This window comes from Strix uralensis, chromosome 9, assembly GCF_047716275.1.
Source record: "Strix uralensis isolate ZFMK-TIS-50842 chromosome 9, bStrUra1, whole genome shotgun sequence".
NCBI classification, from domain to species: Eukaryota; Metazoa; Chordata; class Aves; order Strigiformes; family Strigidae; genus Strix; species Strix uralensis.
In genome coordinates, this window is record NC_133980.1 from 12,882,933 (window position 1) to 12,900,582 (window position 17,650).

At 45.2% G+C, this 17,650-nt stretch overlaps 1 protein-coding gene across 22 annotated transcripts in view; it reads left to right on the top strand.

Moving 5' to 3' along the window:
* LPP (LIM domain containing preferred translocation partner in lipoma) overlaps positions 1–17,650 on the top strand; it is a 348,425-nt gene that overhangs the window by 60,780 nt on the left and 269,995 nt on the right. For 14 of the 22 annotated variants that reach the window (XM_074877369.1, XM_074877366.1, XM_074877378.1 and 11 more), the window contains one exon: positions 12,889–12,989. The exons of 7 other annotated variants lie outside the window; for them this stretch is intronic. The gene's annotated coding sequence lies outside the window, so the exon portion shown is untranslated. Of the gene's footprint in view, positions 1–8,971; positions 9,090–12,888; positions 12,990–17,650 lie in introns of those variants that run through there. One more of the 22 variants, XM_074877370.1, reaches the window with a different exon arrangement.

The window sequence follows — 17,650 nt, forward strand, 5'->3', positions numbered from 1 at the left end:
GTCTTTGAGTTTATATCCATATAGTACAAAGAAGGCTTCTTTGGTTGATGGGCCAGGTTTGGGTTGACTTGAGTCTGCAGTGGTGGAAGAGCTGTAGATGTGGCTCTGTTTAGCTGAAAGGAAACTTTTGCCTTCCTGCAGTGCCGCATCTGTGCTTGCTTTCTGTGCTTGCTTTCTTTTGTTGTTCAAAGGCAAAAGCAACAGTGAAATAAAAGAAGAAATCCCAAACTCCAGAGCTTCTGGGCAACTGGTCTACAAACCTGTGAAGACAGACAGGAGAAATACTGTTGAGAAAAAGCAAGTGTGAGCCTCACATTGATATTTTTGGCCCTTAAGGGACTCGTGGTCCTCAATAGCTTTGCAGTGAACATAGGTGATTTCCCTGGACACATCACCCTTGGTTTTTATCTCATCTTGATGGAGAAGAAAGGTGCCAAGCTTAAAACTATGGCAGTTTTCATGACCATGATGGTAATAACGGAGTGAAGGATCATCTCTTCCTTGCTGAATATGGACTTCCTGCCTCTGTGCTCCCCAAAACCAGAGGGGAGCAGTGAGTACTGCTGTGTGTGCTGAGATGGTGGGAGGTTCTGCACAGGTATTGGTGGGCCACTCCTCACGGCCCTCTTCCCTGGGCTGGGGGCTGCACCTCCTCCGTATTTTGGGGTGTGAAGAATCACTTATCCTTGGTGACCTGGAGAAACAGCTTTGAATGTCTATTTTTCCTGCTCCCATTCTGTTTGTTGCCTTATGTGCATGCACGGAGATGATTCCTTGTTTTTAATTTATTTCTATTCTCCCCCTTGCTCATACAGGAGTTTAGCAAACTGCTTTCCAGGGCTTTTGAGGTCCCTACATAGCCCTTGGTCCCTGTAGCTGTTCCTGTGGAGGCCCAGGGGTCTCCCCTTGGAAAGGGTTCGGCTGCAGAGATTTGGCCCTCTTGGTGAGCTGCCAGTGCTTGAAAAGAAAGCAGGTCATGTTCTATATCAGGAAGGGGGGGAAAGAGAAGTGAGATAGTTTTTTCCTCTTTCCTCATGAATTTATTGCTTTTAATTCTTATAAAGAAGAGAAAGTAGGTTAAAATCTCACCATTATGGACCAAGTCCTCAAAGGCAATGACTATTGTATCGAGACATGACAAACTGAGGCTTCCCACTGATTTCTCATCCCAGCTGGCGACAGGCTGCTGTGGGCAGGTGTTAGGGCACACAGGGTGATGGTCTTTTCAGGAACCATTGGGCAACCAGCTCACCTTCAAGAAACGTGGGCATGCTTCTGCTTGGCTCTTGTGAGTGGCCTTATAGGTCCACTGATTCTCTCCACCTCCTCGGGCTGCTCATCAAGGACTGCTGCCTCCTGAGAAGTTCCAGGCATATTAATAGTTTATTGCAAGACTTTTTTTCTTTTCCTTTTTTTTTTCCTTAATGCTGTAGCATTTAGGCAGCAGGAGAGATGAAGATTTCCAAGCTGCCTACTTGGAGCAGGGTGGTTACAGAGCACCTACTCTGGGTCATCCCATGGTGGTGACATCCATGAGGTGACATCCCATGGGGGACCAATGGTGGCTGATGCTGAGCCACGGGGCACCGGATGGCTTCCTGCGGGTACAGGACAAATACACTTGGCGGGGGGCAAGTGTTGGCCTGTTAGCAGCAGGGAAGGAAGCATTCACTCTTGCTCCTCATGACACAACTTTTTTTTGCTAATCATTCCAGCCCACAGGAATTTTTTATTTTGCTGATTTTTGTTGGTGGTAGTTCTTTTGGTTGTTGGGTGGTTTTTTTTTTTCCCTCTTTTAATTGTTGGAGCTGTTTTTAATCCCTGACCATAATAAAGCCACACTGTTAACACAAGCAGCGGGGTGTCTGGAATTGCAGCTGTACTGCAAGCTCTGCTTTTAATTTCAGGCTGTTATTAATGAGGCTGGAAATCTTCCCCTCTCCCAGCCGAGTTTCAACTGTGTGTCTTCATCCAAGTCACTTCACCGGGTGCTTCAGAGCATCCCTGACTCCTTCTGAATGCAACAGGTGAAGGCTGAAGACTGTATATGGATGTAATGAAGAGGTTTCCTGGCCACTGTCCTTCCCATTCCCTGGTGCAGGCAACTCTATGCAGGTAGAGGGCAGGGAGCAGGCAGCTTCAGGAAGTGGGGCTGGACCTCCAAGGAGAGGGTGGCAATGGGGAACCGCAGCCCAAAGGTACTGGTGCTGGCGAAAGAATGGGACTTGACATGCTTGGCAGAGGTGGGAAGACAGGACGGGATGGTTGGGTGGGTTCGGGTTGCTCATGAGCTGCTGCCCGCAGCTGTGGTCCTGGGACCAAGCATGAGGGGCTCTGATGGTCGGTAGTGTCATCCAAAGGAGCAGCACCCTTCAGTCTCCATAGAGGGAAGCTAGCATGGTGCTGATGGGGAGCGTCGTGCTTCTGCCCAGGCAGTGTCCTGACCTCTAATTGTGTTTGCAGAGGGACTGAAAGCAGGGGCATCATCCTCTTCGAAGCACAGAGAGATGTCTGTGAGTGGGGAAGCAGCTTTGGTGTGTCTCTTCTCCTTGTCCTGATACACAGACACGTACACAGTCAAAGATGAAAGATGAGAATCTTGAAGCTGGTAAAAAAAAAAACAAAACACCAACTCTGTCACCCAACCTGTAATTCAGAGCATGGGGCTTGTTGCTAGAGGAGGCTTTTGAGACTAACGACATTAAGATCCAGAGGCAGACTGGATGCTTCTCTGTGTGTGTGAAGAATTATTTCAGTGTTAACGACTACTGGCAAAAGAACAAAATAAAATTGAGAGGAAGATTAAACCTCCTGCCTCAGGATTAAGTAAATCTTTATATTTTGGACACTGGAATGAGATGGTATCTGGGGCAGAAGACTGTGAACCTGCCTGTTACGGAGGATTTGCATCATCCTTCAAGGGACTGAGAGTCAGCCTGGGTCAAAGGCAACACCCTTGGGGAAGTGGGCCAAGTTGCTGATTTCTTTAAGGTTCCCCATCATCTTCCTGGCCAGCTCTATTGTGGCCTCGCTTGGGACCCTGATGCCTGGCTGAGGAAAGCAGACAGAAGCACGTTGCTTTGAAGTAGCTGAGAGTAAGGAACAGCATAGATGGTTTTGCAGATATTTTCAGGGCTTCTGTATGGGAAGAAAAGCCAGGACTGAACTGGCGACAATCTGGACATTAGCAGTGTGTCTGTGGTCTTCCTTCTTTCCTGGGGCTGTTTGCCATGCTCTGATGGTGATCAATCCCATGTTTGTGTCTTCATCCCTGCAGCTGTTGTCACCACTCTCCTGTGGGATGAAATGAGAGTTGCTCTTTTGATGCCAAACAGAGTTGAGAAAGGGGAGTTGATGCAGAGTGTTTCTGGGTATTTGTGATCAAGGATTTCCTGCCTTTGGAGGAATAAGTCTTTCTCCTCTTCTTTTTGCTTCTGCAAAGTTCTGGATGCCCACAGGAATAATCTGCTGTTTACAGAAGAAGCAGCAATGGCAAAAAAGTTTTATTTTTTAGAATGTAATATTGTAATTGCATCAGGGATATGGAAATCCCAGTCTGCTGCTGAAATCGCTGCAATAGACTTGAACTTAGACATTGTCAGGACTTTAGGAAAAATTCCCAGCAATTTGCATTTCTAAAGCGTGGTCCCCCACTCTTGTTTATAACCTGTGTGTGTTAGCGACGTCATATTTCTCTGTGGCCGAGGGCACGTAATCCTCCCGGCCCTAGGTGTGTACACTGAAGGCCACATTGCCTTTATTTCCTGTGCAGGTATGGCTTGAGTGCTGCTAACCTGGGAAACAGCACTTCTAGGACTGTAGCTGAAATAGTCTCAAGTGTTTAAGTTAACACCCCCTTCCCTCCAACGTAATTAAGAAAATTACTGCCTGTGCATGTGCATGCATCTCTGCAGGAGCACTTGCTGGGCTGGTTTAGTTCAGCTTGCTCCTCTTTTTATGCCACATCTCAGGAGCATGATGTCTGAGCCCGATGCTCCGCAGTGTATGCACTAGCCTTTTTCCTAGATGGATCGATTGGATTTTCAGTAAAGACAAACAAAGTCGGAAGTATAACGGCACTGAGCACACAGCTCGGTGCTCCCTGGCCCAGCCTGCTGTGCTCAGCTCCTTATACGGCCAAAAAAAGGAAGAGGAAAAGAGGCGCAGCGTGAATACCAGACATACGATGCATTCTTCCCAGCTGCAAGCTTGGAATTTGCTCTTCCCCGGAAAGTGGACCCTCTGCACATCCATTAATTCAGGCTCTGTACTGTTTAGCAGGGAGAGGGAAGCCAGCATTGAGCTGGCCCCAGACAACACTTAATTTTGTGTAAAGGAATTTCTTTTCTGTGAGGGTTTTTTCTTTCTTTGGTGAGGGACGGAGGAGGGAAAGGGGCTGTGATGAGGAAGGGGAGAGGAGGCCAGATTGTCCTGAACCTTGCTATGACTTGGCAAGCTGCAAGAAGGTAGACTGCAATTACATCCATTCGCTCATCCTAAAAATCAATCTGATTCATCATTAGCCTCTGCCTTTAAATTATATTATCCCTGAATAGCATCTTCCAGTTAGCAGGAGGCGGAGGGTAGATAAGGGAATCGATCCTGGTATTTCATTCATAATCTGGCTTCAGCCTTCCCTCTGTGTGCAGCCTTTGTTGCTTGAATAACTGTGGGCATGAATAGCCAGCTGCACTCAGAGGCTGCTCTAATCCAAACTTGGACTGTAGGTGCAAAGCACAGGCCCTGTGTTTATTAGATGTGGGCCCTGATATCCCCAAGTGTGCCCAGGTTTCCAAAGCACTGGTTTGTTAGCTTGCATTTAACATCCTTTCAAGCGTTTGAATGAGAGTCAGGCCAGTCCATCACCTCTCCTGGTTTGCCATGGCAGGTGTTGTGGTTTTCTAGATTGTCTGGAAGACAAATTGTGGACTAGAAGCCACAGCAGAGTGAATCAGAGCACAGCCTGCCGACCTGCCAGCACCTGGGGCCATGCTAGCAGGGACACCTCCAGCCAGCCTTGTTTGCACTCACTTCAGGAGAGCTTTTCCGAGACCACAGATGTGACCTGTGCTTCTTGGTGCATCCTTCCGTGGATGCTCATTGTGTTTTGTGGGGGCCAGAGAGGTGGGAGAATTGAGCAATTGTCACTCGCCCAAAAGGCATTTCTAGTAGGGGAAAAAACAGCCTAACAACTTAGAGTCATGTTTTATTGCCTTGGGATCAGAGTGCCTGGAAAGCAATTCTCTATTGTCTCTTCACAGGGCTTGTGGAGGTAATGATGCTACTTAATTTCACAAGCTCCTTTCATCTAGCTTCTGCACTGTGCTTTCCCATCTCAAGGATGGGCTGTGACAGCACTTGACTAAGGCAATCTGTGTAGCTACGTGAGGATTCCATCTGTTTCTCTACTTGACAGCTGGGTTGTTCCATGTTACTTGCCTTCTTGCTTTCCTGTAAAACCAAGCACATTATTAGGACCCAAAATAGTAGCTCCTCTGGGCCATGTTGTAATAGGAGGGTGTTTCATGATGACAAGTTCCAGCATTGCATGAAGGCAAAGCCCTTTTATACATGCAAGGAAATAGCAACAATATGCTTGCAGGTCATGCATGGCTCAGCTCTTTGAACTTTACATTATCAAGTGTATGCTGTCTCTGTTCTCAGAGACTGTACTTTGCAAGAAGCACTGTAAATTATCCAGCGAGGATAATAGGGGAGTTTGATGGTAGAAGAAAGAGGAATGAATGGCAAATTTATGCTAATGAAAACATCTGTTGAGTAATCTTGTTACTCTTTCCTCATCCATCCCCACACACATCCGGAGGTTGTTTAAAGCCAGGTGGAGTAGAGACTTTATTTTTATCTCTGAGTGGACCTTAGGCTCCTGTGCATAGATAGGTGTAGGTGCTAGGCAAAACATTTGGGATACAACTGGCAGTTGTTTTTTGGCACCACTTCATATAAGCACATTCTTGAGCGCTTTGCAATAAATGGGACTTAATGGTGCTCCTTGTGTGTTAACCAGAGCTTCCCGAGAAGTCGGACAGTGGGCTTGGTGAGCGTTGGATTTGGGGTGCCTCAATGTTTTGACTGAGCTCTTTATGATGGTATTGATGTGGATGATAGCTACTAGTTGAGAACAGGAGAATGGCACGCTGGGAGGATCTTGTGGGAGGTGAGGATAGTGAGTACTTGGGTCCCATGCGCATCTGGCTTCCTTCTGAAAGATGGGGAGGTCCAGCTGCCTCAACCATCCCAGCTCCACAGCTGGATGTGGTGCTGGATGAAACACTGAAGGGCAGCCACGCTCAGGTGTCCACAAAGCCCTGGCTGTGGGTTCAGCATTGTGGCTGCTCATCATGGGAAACGAGTGAGCCTGGTGGGAAAAATGGGTGTCAGGACTCCACTCCTGTGTCCCCAGTGGGTGTATTGCTTGCAGAGGGTTTTTGGATGCTGCAGATACCTGACCTGTGTGTATGGTTAAGGACTATCATGCGTTTTGTGGGTGCTGAAAGGTCACAGCCTCTCTCTCTCTGGCTTCCGTTTCTGCTAGATTTAAATGGGAGTAAATCTCCCCCAGTTGTTTTTCCAATGCAACAAAACACTGGAACTGGTGAAGAAGGAGAAATAGATGGGTGACTGGTGAATATTTCTGTAAATGTTGTGGTGTTTTAGTTTCCACAATGTTCTCTTCTTGCTGGGAAAAAAGTAATTCAATAAACACAAAGTGGGCACCATGTTTGCACCCTCTAAGTGCAGGGGAATGCTGTGTTTCTGTTGCTTTTTTTTCGTGTGTGTGTTGTTTTTTTTTTGTGGTACTGCCTTAAGGTGTCTTACCAGAAGTAGGGGCCATCATTATTAGAGAATCCTGTAAAACAGCTGTAATAATTGCACAATGTTCTCTATTGCTATCAGTTTTATAATTATTCATAGTTTTTTTTAAAAGCCATGAGGGACTGTCTCTGCACACATCATTGATTTTGCTAATAAAATCTTATATTTTAATGGTACATTTCATTGGAAAAACATCAACTGCTCCATAAAATTAAGACTTATAGTATCGTGGGATGGGAATGTTTCCTGTTGTCTTGATGGAGAGATTGATCTAGATGGATTTATTTGATTGCTTAACAGCTACTGGGGAAGGGTACAGAATCAGATGCCTGATCTCCTCTGCTCCAGCCTCTCTGACCAGGGGTTTGGAGTTTGGCATCCAGCTCTTACCCTTCATTTTCTCAGTGGGCTGTTGTGATGGCCTGATGTCTGTCCCCTGGGTCCATCTGTGATGCAGAAGGATGCTGCATGGTTGGTGCTGAGCTCACTGTGATCATAGGAACATAACTAGCTGTGCAGCTCCAGCTCGGCATTGTGCTGGAGGCCGTGCCACAGCCCAATTCCCTTATTTCATGGGGTATCAGCTCCCCCGCACCTTGATTTCATCTTCTTCTTTCCAACCCATGAGAAGCCTGATGCAGATCCTGGCCAGTGGCTCTGATCTTTGCCAAATTGTGCCTCTGTTTCCTTAAACGTCTCTCCCAAGCTCCCAGTCCCCCCAGGCTTTCAAGGACTGCAGGGATTAATGTGCCTGGCACAGAGGGGTGGTGAGGCTCCCAGGGCTGCCATTGTTCCCTGCCCTCCTTGTTCAGCGGGATGTAAGGACTGGGGGATCTGTGGTTTGCAGAGGGGGTCTTCTCTGCATTGCTCTGGGCTGCTGATGTGCTGGAGGAGAATATCCCACAGGCGTGGAGGTGATGCAGCCTTGTGCCCACACATCTTTACTTGCTGTAGTGAGTGGGCATGGTGCTTAAAACCTGTTTGATATTATTCCAGTGCAAGGTGTGGGGAGAGGACAGCTGTCAGACCACAGCCGCTGTGTTGTCCCCAGTGGTCCCTCCATGTGAGGTTCCTACCTGGCTGCTGTGACCACAGGTCTGCTGCTCAGGTGGAGGATGTTGTTTCTATTCAGGCTATTCAAGGTCCATGGGCATATTAAACTGTCTCCATCCAGTATCAGCTAGGACATGGTTGAAAGCCCCAGGCTGAGTTTTCTCCAGCCTTTGCTAGCTGAGCTCTGCAGGAGCCTCGATCAGCAGAACATTGTTTTAGATCCCACTGCAAGCCCAGAGCACACAAAAGGGCCCAGAGCATGGTGAATCTGAGCACTGCTCTGATTCATTTTGCCAAATGCCACCCTGCCATTAAATATCTTTTCCCCATAAGGCGGCAGTCAGTGTTGAACTGGCAGTCAGGAAAGAAAGCCCCTGTTGAGCCAAAACACCAGTCCTGTATTTTGCAGTAATTAGCAGGTTTGAGCACGTCCTTAGTTCAGCAAAAAAAAAAGCCAAGAGATGACACAAGACTGTATTTTATTGTATTTATTTATTTAGAGAGCGTGTGTGTGTTGTATTTCAGGGAATGTTTAGTGTTCAGGTTCGTAGAGCTGAATCCAATTTAGTTTTACAGGAGACAGCCCAGTTGTCCGTAGCAACCTGAAATTGATTTTCCCCCCTTGCTTACCGAAAGCTGTTCCCTCTTGAATCATCCCTTTAATTTAATACAGCGAACAGGATGTCCCTGCATGCGGAAACTTTTTTTTTATCAACAAGTAACCTAGGCAAAAAAAAAAATTCTTATTTGAGCAACAGCCCTGACTCTGTCTTTATTACTGATTGGCATTAGTCCTTTTCATGACATTTCCTTATGCTTCATTTCAGATACTAGAGGCCATTATCAGTATTGGTTAATCACTGCTGCTGTGCAGGGAGATCTCCCCCTCATGTTCCAGCCACCTTTTCTTCTTGGCAGCCGGTCCCTCTTCAGCATGAAACCCTTCGGGCTGCCCTGCTCTCCCCAGTATCTGCTGTGTGGGTTGGCCTGGTGTGTGTGGTCATGCTAAAAAATACATTCTTTGTGGTCCGCGTAGCATCAGTGCTGTGCTTTCCCCTTATGTGCAACAGTCCCTGCATGTGGCTCTGGCGATGGCGTGCACCGAGGAGCGGGGCGAGTGCTCCTTGCAACGCCAAGGCAAAGCATGGCTCTTCATCCCGACGGGATGAGGCGTGCCGCTGTTCAGGGCAATAACATCATCGGTAAGTGTCCTCTCCACCTTTTGCTAATGAGGGTGCTTAGGGCTGGGAGCTGCTGGTGACTCTGCTGCAGAGACCTGTGAGGGCCTTTGGCATAATGTTGTCGGTGCGTATAGCTTGGGGCGTATACAGGCCGGGAGATAGCTACATGCTCTATATTGACCTTGCTGAATATTTTAAACCCAAAAAGCAGTATAATACTGCTGCTTACAATCTCCTCTGACTTGTACCAGTTTGGCTCTGGTTTCCCATGCTAGGTCTCTGCTTCTGTCAAAACCTCTTTTTGCAGGTCTTTCCAGCTAAAGCAGTGGAGCTGCTTCAGAGGACGCTGGTTGGAAGGCCCTTGGGAAGAATGGAAAGAACTGCAGTACTGTTTGCTCCTATTTATAAAAGAAATCTGTGTTCTTGCTGTCTCTGTGATGCCTGAGGACTCCAAGGAAGTGACTTGCCTTGTCAGAGGAGTACCAGGGATGAGGGATTTAGGGCATCTGTAGTTTTGCTATCTGGAAGAGCGCTTGACTACATCGAAGTGCAACAGCTTGCATGTGGTCAGCAGAGACTGCAACCTTGATTCACAGTTGGTTGTGTCTGGTTTTTGCACACCATTGCAAGACAGCACAGACTTTCTCCTTTGTTCTTAGTTCTTTCCCTGTTTGTTATGAAGCTGTTGGAGGAGGTGTTGCTGGGCTGGGGCAAGGTGTGCTGTGGTAGCAGTTGTCTCACCAGAACTTGGCCCTGTTGACTGTTCCACACGAAGAGAAGTGAGCTGCTGCTTGCATCTACGCTTAGGCCATTAGCACAAATTGCACCAATCTGTGCTGTGAAATGTCTGCCTTTTCCTGGCTTGTTTTCTGAAAGTTAAAAAAAACAAGTGCATGAAATCAATATGGCAGAGGCTTCAGTTGTGTTCACCTGCTGTCGCTTCAAGAGGAAACCATGTCACTCAACATGCCTGGTGTATGGCACTTGTTGAGAAGATAGCTATTTAATCTTTCTGTTTTCTTCACATCAGTCAAAAAATTGGTTTATTTAATGTGCATCATCTGAACAGTTCACTGAATAAGCTACCTAAAAAGGTTAATCTCGAATTCCGTACTGCTTTTACTGTCTCATCCAACTGCTTCAAAGACAGTAATGAGTGTATCTCTAATGATGATTTTCAGATGCAGAGGTAGCGGAGACATCTACTATTTTCAGGTGCCAAAACTGAGACTTACAATGCCTGTTTTTTCAGAACACTTCATGTTTTGTAGCGCTGTACATGGTTATAGTACAAGTTTCAATTAGAGATTGAACAGAGAATCTCAATCCATGACTGCTGGTTCCTGTCTCTTCTGGACATGGTCTTTCTGTGTCTGTAGTTAGCCAGAAAAGGCACAGCAATAAATATCTGGGAAAAATTTGATATATGTGACTTTCCTCTTATTGTTCAGGAGGTTTATGGCAGAGGCATAAATGGGATCTAACCTTTCAAAGTGACCTCAGCTGCCAGACCACAAAGCATCCTTTCTGGTCTCCTTACCATTGCTTGCCTTGCATGCTCCCCGTCTTCCAAAATCTGAATGAAGGTGAGGCCACTGTCTCACATGGTTGCAACCTCCTTTTCCACATGACCTGGCTTTCATACACAGATAGGAAGTAGAGTAGACGTTGCTCCAGGTCTCAATGAGCTTCCATGTGTCCTTGTTTGCATTCCTTCAGCAGGAGCACTGCCTGCCTGAGAACTGGGTTTAGAGCTATGTATGATCTGGCTGGGATACGCAGAAGTTCCTCGACTGTTGTCTGTAACTTCTGACAGCGGGATATTTGTAAATTTAAACGCTTCCTCCCAGAAGTATCAAAGGAACTAAGGCCACTTTTCAGCATGAATATGAAAGGCTTTCGCGCACTAGTGCAGCAAGGATTGCCATGGAGAACAAAGGCTTTTGCTAATCGCTTCTAATGCCTTTCAAGTTTATGCCTCATTTTTTCCCTTTTTTTCAGACAGCCTCCCAGAGTACTGAGACTTCAGTGACTGACTCACCAAATAATTAACAGGAGGAGGACTCCATCTCTGAAACTTCTGAACACCTCTTTTAATTTTCTTAAACCAGCCAGTACCCTGGCCAGGTTCCAGTTTGTGTAATTACATTTGACCTAACTTAATCCCTTGGCAGTTTCAATTGCACGTGGTACTCGTCTTGGCTCCCTGTCCTAAGCTGCCATTCAATGCTACTCCATGGTTTTCAACAGCTGTTGTAATTCAGCCATAGAAATGGGTGTATTTTCTTGGTGGAAACACTCCTTGTAGCTCTATCCTTTGCTAAACATCCTCTTCTCACTAGTATTTTGGGTGGTAACATGTCTGATGCTGCAGATGATCTTGCTGAAGTCTCTGGAGCTGCTTTTACCCTTAGAGATGGGCATGCATTTAAACTCTTTTATTAGTTGGCCATCATATATTTTGAGCTTACTTTGAGTTCTTCATTTTCAGTAACAGGCATTTATTGCTCAGTCTCCGCAGCTACTGTGTGCTGCTGTAGGGACATTATTGGTGCAGGTATTCCTCTTTAGCCTTGGAAACAGCACTTCTGTTATCAAATCTGTGCTAAATAGGAGCGTGTCACCTTCCTGTGCTGACAGCAGTTGGGCTGGCTGTTAAGTGTTGGCATTGGTAAAAGTGGAAATGATCAAGGAAAGCAAAAGTCCAGGGCAGCTGAGAAAGACTGCAAAGGAAAAAAACCAAAAGCCATCCCAAGTGGAAGCTTAGAGATGGACAAAGTGCAGTAGCGAAAGGGATTGTCAGATGGATGGTGCATGGAGAGGACACTGAGTTGTTGCACTGGCACATCCTTAGATGTGCAACAGGCATCTTGTTTTCACAGCAGGTGGCAAATTAAGTGTTTCTTGGCTTCAGCCCTTGGAGAAGGCATATTTGTTACAAAGCTGCTTGAGCCTTTGGGGCTAACAGCAGCCCCTGCTAAGGGAAAACAGGAATTGAGACAAGATGGGCTGCAAAAGGTGATCCACTGGTGAAAGATGGTGTTGTGGCAAATTGTCTGCTACTGTCTAGCTCTGTTTTTCTGAGAGCCTCCAAAAGTAGGATGGCAAATGTATTATTGTTGCTCTCCCCTGTTGTTTGTTCCCTCTCATGAAATTTGAAATGTTTTTGTTATTCAGAGGTCTCCCCTGTGTTTCAAAACACACTCATGTAAATCCTTTCTTTATTATTTCCTCGTTGTCACCAAACCCTTGTGTTCAGGAGAAAGATTTCTTTTTGGTAGATAGAACATCCTGAAGCTTGGGAGGCAAGGACTGTGTTGTGAACACAAAAGTTACTCAATCTTTCCTCAGACCTGACTTTTCTCCTCTGTGTCTATCCCATAATTATACACACTCAAATCTCAGAGTAGACTAGAAGTCTTGTCTCTGTTGGTTTCAGTGATACTGTAAATGAAGTCACCAGTGGCAACATTAAGATTTGTCCTCTGTCACAGTGAATAAAGCTTTGGAGTTGGAGCCATCTGATTTTGATGTGTGGTGGGTATTGCTTATAGCTTGACAGGATCTTCTGCAAAGTCAGTGATCACTTTGTTTCCTAGATCACAGATTTATCAAACACGGTGATTGTCAGAGAAAATGTGGCCAAGTTTGAGTGGTGGTGCATGATGTATCTATAGACATTGACGTTGCTTTTGAAGATCTGTTTGAATGTTAAATAGTGGGGTGAAAGAAATTACACTTCAGAGCTTTTGGGTTTTCCTTACTACTGGACCCTCTGCTCACCATCCTAAACGCAAATCTTTTCTTTTTCTTGTTTCAGAGTACTTTATAACTGTGTGTGCCTGTATGCATCAGCCTTTGGATGTGCACGTCTTCTCCTGAAACAGCCTTGTGATATCCTACCTGCCTGTCTCTCTCGGGGTAAGAAAAGAAATACACATGCAGAGAAACAAGATGAAGAAAGTGCTTTGAGCAGAAGCAGAATGGCAAAGAGAGGGCAAGCAACACTGGTGCCTCAGCTTGTAAATTTTGGAAATAGTGAACTTGTTGTGGAGAGAGGGAATAAACTGTAAATCTGCCCACTGTAAATAAGACAAATTATGAGTTTAAGTTGCAGCAAGAGAAATCTAAATGAGACATTAGTAAATGACCTCCTGCATTAAGAATAGCTGAGCACTGGAGTGGATTGCCCAAGAAGCTTCAGCAGTTTCAGTCATTGGAAAGGTTTAAGAAGAAGTTTGAATAGCTCTAGCAGACATGTTTTTAGGAGAACTGATCCTTCCATGTGGTGGAGAAATGGACTAGATGACTTCTGGAGAGCCCTCCTAACCCATCAATGGTTAGAAATGGGAGCATGTGGAATTCTTATCTTAGCAACCTTATTCAAAACTGGTAAGGTAAAAGGCAAAGCTCATTGTATTTGTGCAAAAGGAGCTGCCTGGTCCGATAATGAGCTTTGGTGCAACAGCAGTTAACTCTAGTGCTCAGTGTCTTTGTTAACTGGATGGTGATTGTGATCTGGAGAGAAGAGTAAGCTAGTAGAAAAGGAGTTTAATCCTCTGTTGTTTGCATGTAATGTAAACTTGTGATAAAAACAGGAGGTTGTATCAATTCTGGTTCCTTTGTAGCAAGTTCCTGGGAGCTTGTGTCTCTTCTGTGATCCATGTAAAGGCTTTACTCTTGCTCTCAGGTGGGTAATCTCATCTATTTTATTGTGACATGAAAACAGAATGCTCCAGATACAGGTATACTGAGAAAAATACGAATATCATGTTGGAACACAGAGGAACGAAGTGATTACTTTCCCTCTCTGTTTCCAGGGGCTGATGAAATGGAGGAGAGTTTAATTTTTCTTTTCTTGTTCTTCTATTCCTGTTCTCCATTGTGTTTCTTTGTCCTGTCTTGACAGTGAACACAGCAGGCTTTTTCTGTGTTTAAAAATGCTTGACTTACCAGCTGGGTCTTGAAATTATGTCCTGAAGATGGCTGCTCATTTAGTTCCCTTGCTTATTCCTCACTCTCCTGGGAGCTGCAGATGACAAACCTTGCCTGGGCTCAGGCAGCCTCTGAGCCTTCATCATGAGACAAATGGGGTTCAGGTGCTTCATCTTCCTCGATCTGATTAAGAAGTACACTGAGATACCTGTACTGTCTCATAGGACACCCAAAATCCAATGGGAAATTCTTCAATCTCCTGTTGGAGTTTGTTTGGAATTCATTTGGTTTCTCTTATATTTACCTTTCATCCTTAATGTCAGCAAATACTGATGTCTCCTCTGGAGTTATAGATGAAGATGTCTTATTGTTTGTTATCATCATCTGCTTAGCAGAGATAAGCTGTTGTGTCCCACGGGTATGGGAATGTGGAACAAACTTTCAAATAACTCTAAGAAATGTGGATGGTGTCAAGATAGAAATAAGGGGATGCCTTTCTGAAGTCACCTTTGTATGTGTTTTTTTCCCTCTTTTTTCTTTTTTTTTTTTCTTGTTGAGCTTTTCAATTCCTGCAGCTATCTGCTCAAATCTTGAAAGCAAAATACATTCATGGAAAGATACAGTGTGCCCCCTGATCTTTTGATCTCAATCAGTCAAATAAATCTAAGACCTTGCAGTTCACCTTGTTGCAAGGACAGTTAATAAGTTGAGGGGTTGTGCCAATGGCAGTGATGGTTTTCCAGCCTTGTGCTTTTTTATTGTTGTTATTATCATTTTTTATGATTCAGACCTCTCAGACTGGTCAGGGTAAGATTATTTGCAAAGAATGCTCCATAAATATGCTTGTCAGGATTGGAGTTAACATTCAAGCGTTGTTGCTTAGCAAAAGAAAACAATATGCCAAAGTTCAATTTAGATTTCCCCGCAGGGTTGAAAATAATGACAAGACTCACTTAACATGGCAGAGATGAGTCCTGCCACCTTTATGGGAGCAGTTGCCTTACGGTCCCACAGCACATCGCAGCTGTGTGCCTGGTTAACTTGCTGACTGCGCCTGAAGATTTGGTGTCTGGCATCTCGTGCTGGGGCTACCTTGGGCCAGAGGAGCCCTGGATGTATCTCCCAGCTCCCCAAGGTACAAGGTCTGTCAATTAGTAGTTTTCTTTGATTTTGCAACAGAAAAGTCTTTTTTTTTTTTTTCTTCCTAATACTGCACTCCTTGCTTATGCCTGTAAACGAGGTTTTGTGGAGCTGTTCTAAGCTCAGAGTCCTGCAAAGCAGTCCCATTTCCATCCTTGCACTCTGAGTGCAAGCCAGTGTGCACTGCAGGCGTTGCTTAAGAAAGTCCTAGTGTGTCCTGGTGTGTTGTGAGCAGTGCCCTGTGGGTGGCTTGTTGTGAGCGTTTGGGCGCTTTGGGAATCCCAGATTTTGGTGGGCAGCCGGTTGGGTTTTCCCTGCTGTGACAGTTCATCGAAACAGTTCCTAGATGTCTCCCACCTCATGTTTGCCACCAAGGAGGCTTGCAGCATCCAGTGGCCAGAATTTTGCTTGTCTGTCAGAAAGTATAATGCTGATTATCGATGTTTCTGCTGTCCTGTCAGCAGAATTGACTTCTGTGGGTGAGAGCAGCATGAGGAGTGAAGCTGGGAGCCAGCAGCTGCTATTAAAGCATTAACCTGCAGTGTTTGAAAACCACACCAGTCTGTTGTGTAGAAATGGTCTCTCTATAGAGCCTGGTCATGGATGGAAATATAGTTTGTCAGAAGCATGTGGCTTTTCTGAGGTTATTTCTTCCTTCTTGCATAGAGGAGAAAGTGAAGGTGTTGAAGACTACTTGCTTTCTGCATGGCAGTGGAGCCCCAAGGCTGGGTCTGAGACCCGTAGGTTTGGCAAAAAAAAAAAAAAAAAAAGCTGTATGTGGTGAAAGGCAGCTCGTTCTCTGAAAAATTTATGCCATCAATTGAGAAAGCAGACTGGGACTGGGTCGTGAAGTAACGGTGCAAAATGCAATGTGACTTGTGGAAAACCATGTGGCACTTCAGTGACAGATCCCCTGTGACAGCCCTGTGGCTCTGGGTCCAACTCTGCAAAGCTGTAGCTTTCAGTGAAACAGATGTGTCTGGTTCCTTGTCATCATTGGCTGAAAAGTTTAAAAATAAAATAAATAAATTAGTGTTTAGTCCCATCTTAAAATCCAAAAGCCATTTCTCCAATGCCTGTAAATAACCCTTTGCTGGATTTACATGCCTTGCACATAAAAGTAGAGATATGGGAAAAATAGATTACTGAAGGTGGCAGAAGGGTGCCTTCGCTGTGTGCTGCTGCACCCTACCAAGCCTGGTGGCCCTGCCATGAGTTGGGGAGAGGTGTCCCCATCCCCATGGATAGCTGCCGCCTTCGACGTGCCAGGGGGAAAAGCCCTCCAATATACAGGAGTTATGCATAGCCCAGACACTGACATTCTTTTTTCTTATTCCAAAAGGGACTGGCAATTAGCAGTAGGGGTAATAGCCACCTTGAATTAAATCATATGGAGGCACGAGAAATAGCAGAGTATATTTGGAAATATCTATTGCATATATATATTCCTCTTAAGAAACATGTTGGAGATGCCATATCCATAAATACTAATAAGGCTGTTTGATTCCAATTTTCAGGTAAGATTAACATTTTATTGAGTATTATATCTGTCACATTCAATGCTTTAGTGTACCATCCTCTCAGGCTTATTAGCATAATTGCAGTGCTTAAGCAACAATAAAAAATTCAACAGTAAAATAGCAGTTAACACAGGCAATTTGTTATCAAAAGCTTTTACTTAAGGACAGCTTTTGAGCATATTTATTATCAAATTAGGGCTATACATTATTTTTATTTAGAAAAACAAGAAGAAAATGTTGTAGGATTTTTTTTTTTCTTTTTTAATGGCTAAATCAGAGGGCCTGAAAATTGGTCACAGCCTTTTTCTGTTTCTTAAAATTGCTCAGCAAATTCGCTTGGGATGGGAAGACGAGGTGTTCAAACAAGCTCAAGTCTGGAGCAGGGTTGTGATGTTAACGCACAGAACAACATTGATAAGTCCTGATGCCAACTTGAGTGCCCTTTTAAAATTCCCTCATTGTGTCCCAGGCTCTGAAGAAAGCGTTCTCCCCGTCTGTAACTGATGGCACGTCATCGGAGCAGTGCAAGGGCAGGGTGGCCCAGCCTCGCGTCCCAGCCATGGCTGCACAGCCCAGGTGATGCAGCCGTGTGCTGCAGGGACGATGTGCCTGCAGACAAGGGGAAGGACCGGACAGGACCTGCAGGAAGACAGGACTTTGATGTCAGTGCTGGTTGTCTCTGAGGTTGGAGTGGATGAGCATGGTGTGATTGTGTGACAGCACTGTGTGCTCCCCCTGTTTCTGTTCTCCCTTTGAGGACACTTAGGGGAATAGTCCTTTTCCAGAAAAGCTGTAGCGTAGATGTGAATGCACGTATACTTGTGCATGTGCTTGTGCACATACATACATGTGTGCCCATACACAGAGAAAATCCCTGTTGCCAGCATCGTAAGATTTCACGGGTGTATTTTAATTTTCAGCAAAAGGCATTTTGAGGGCAAATTTTCTATGTACATTTAAAATACAAAGTTGTACCTCATAAATGAA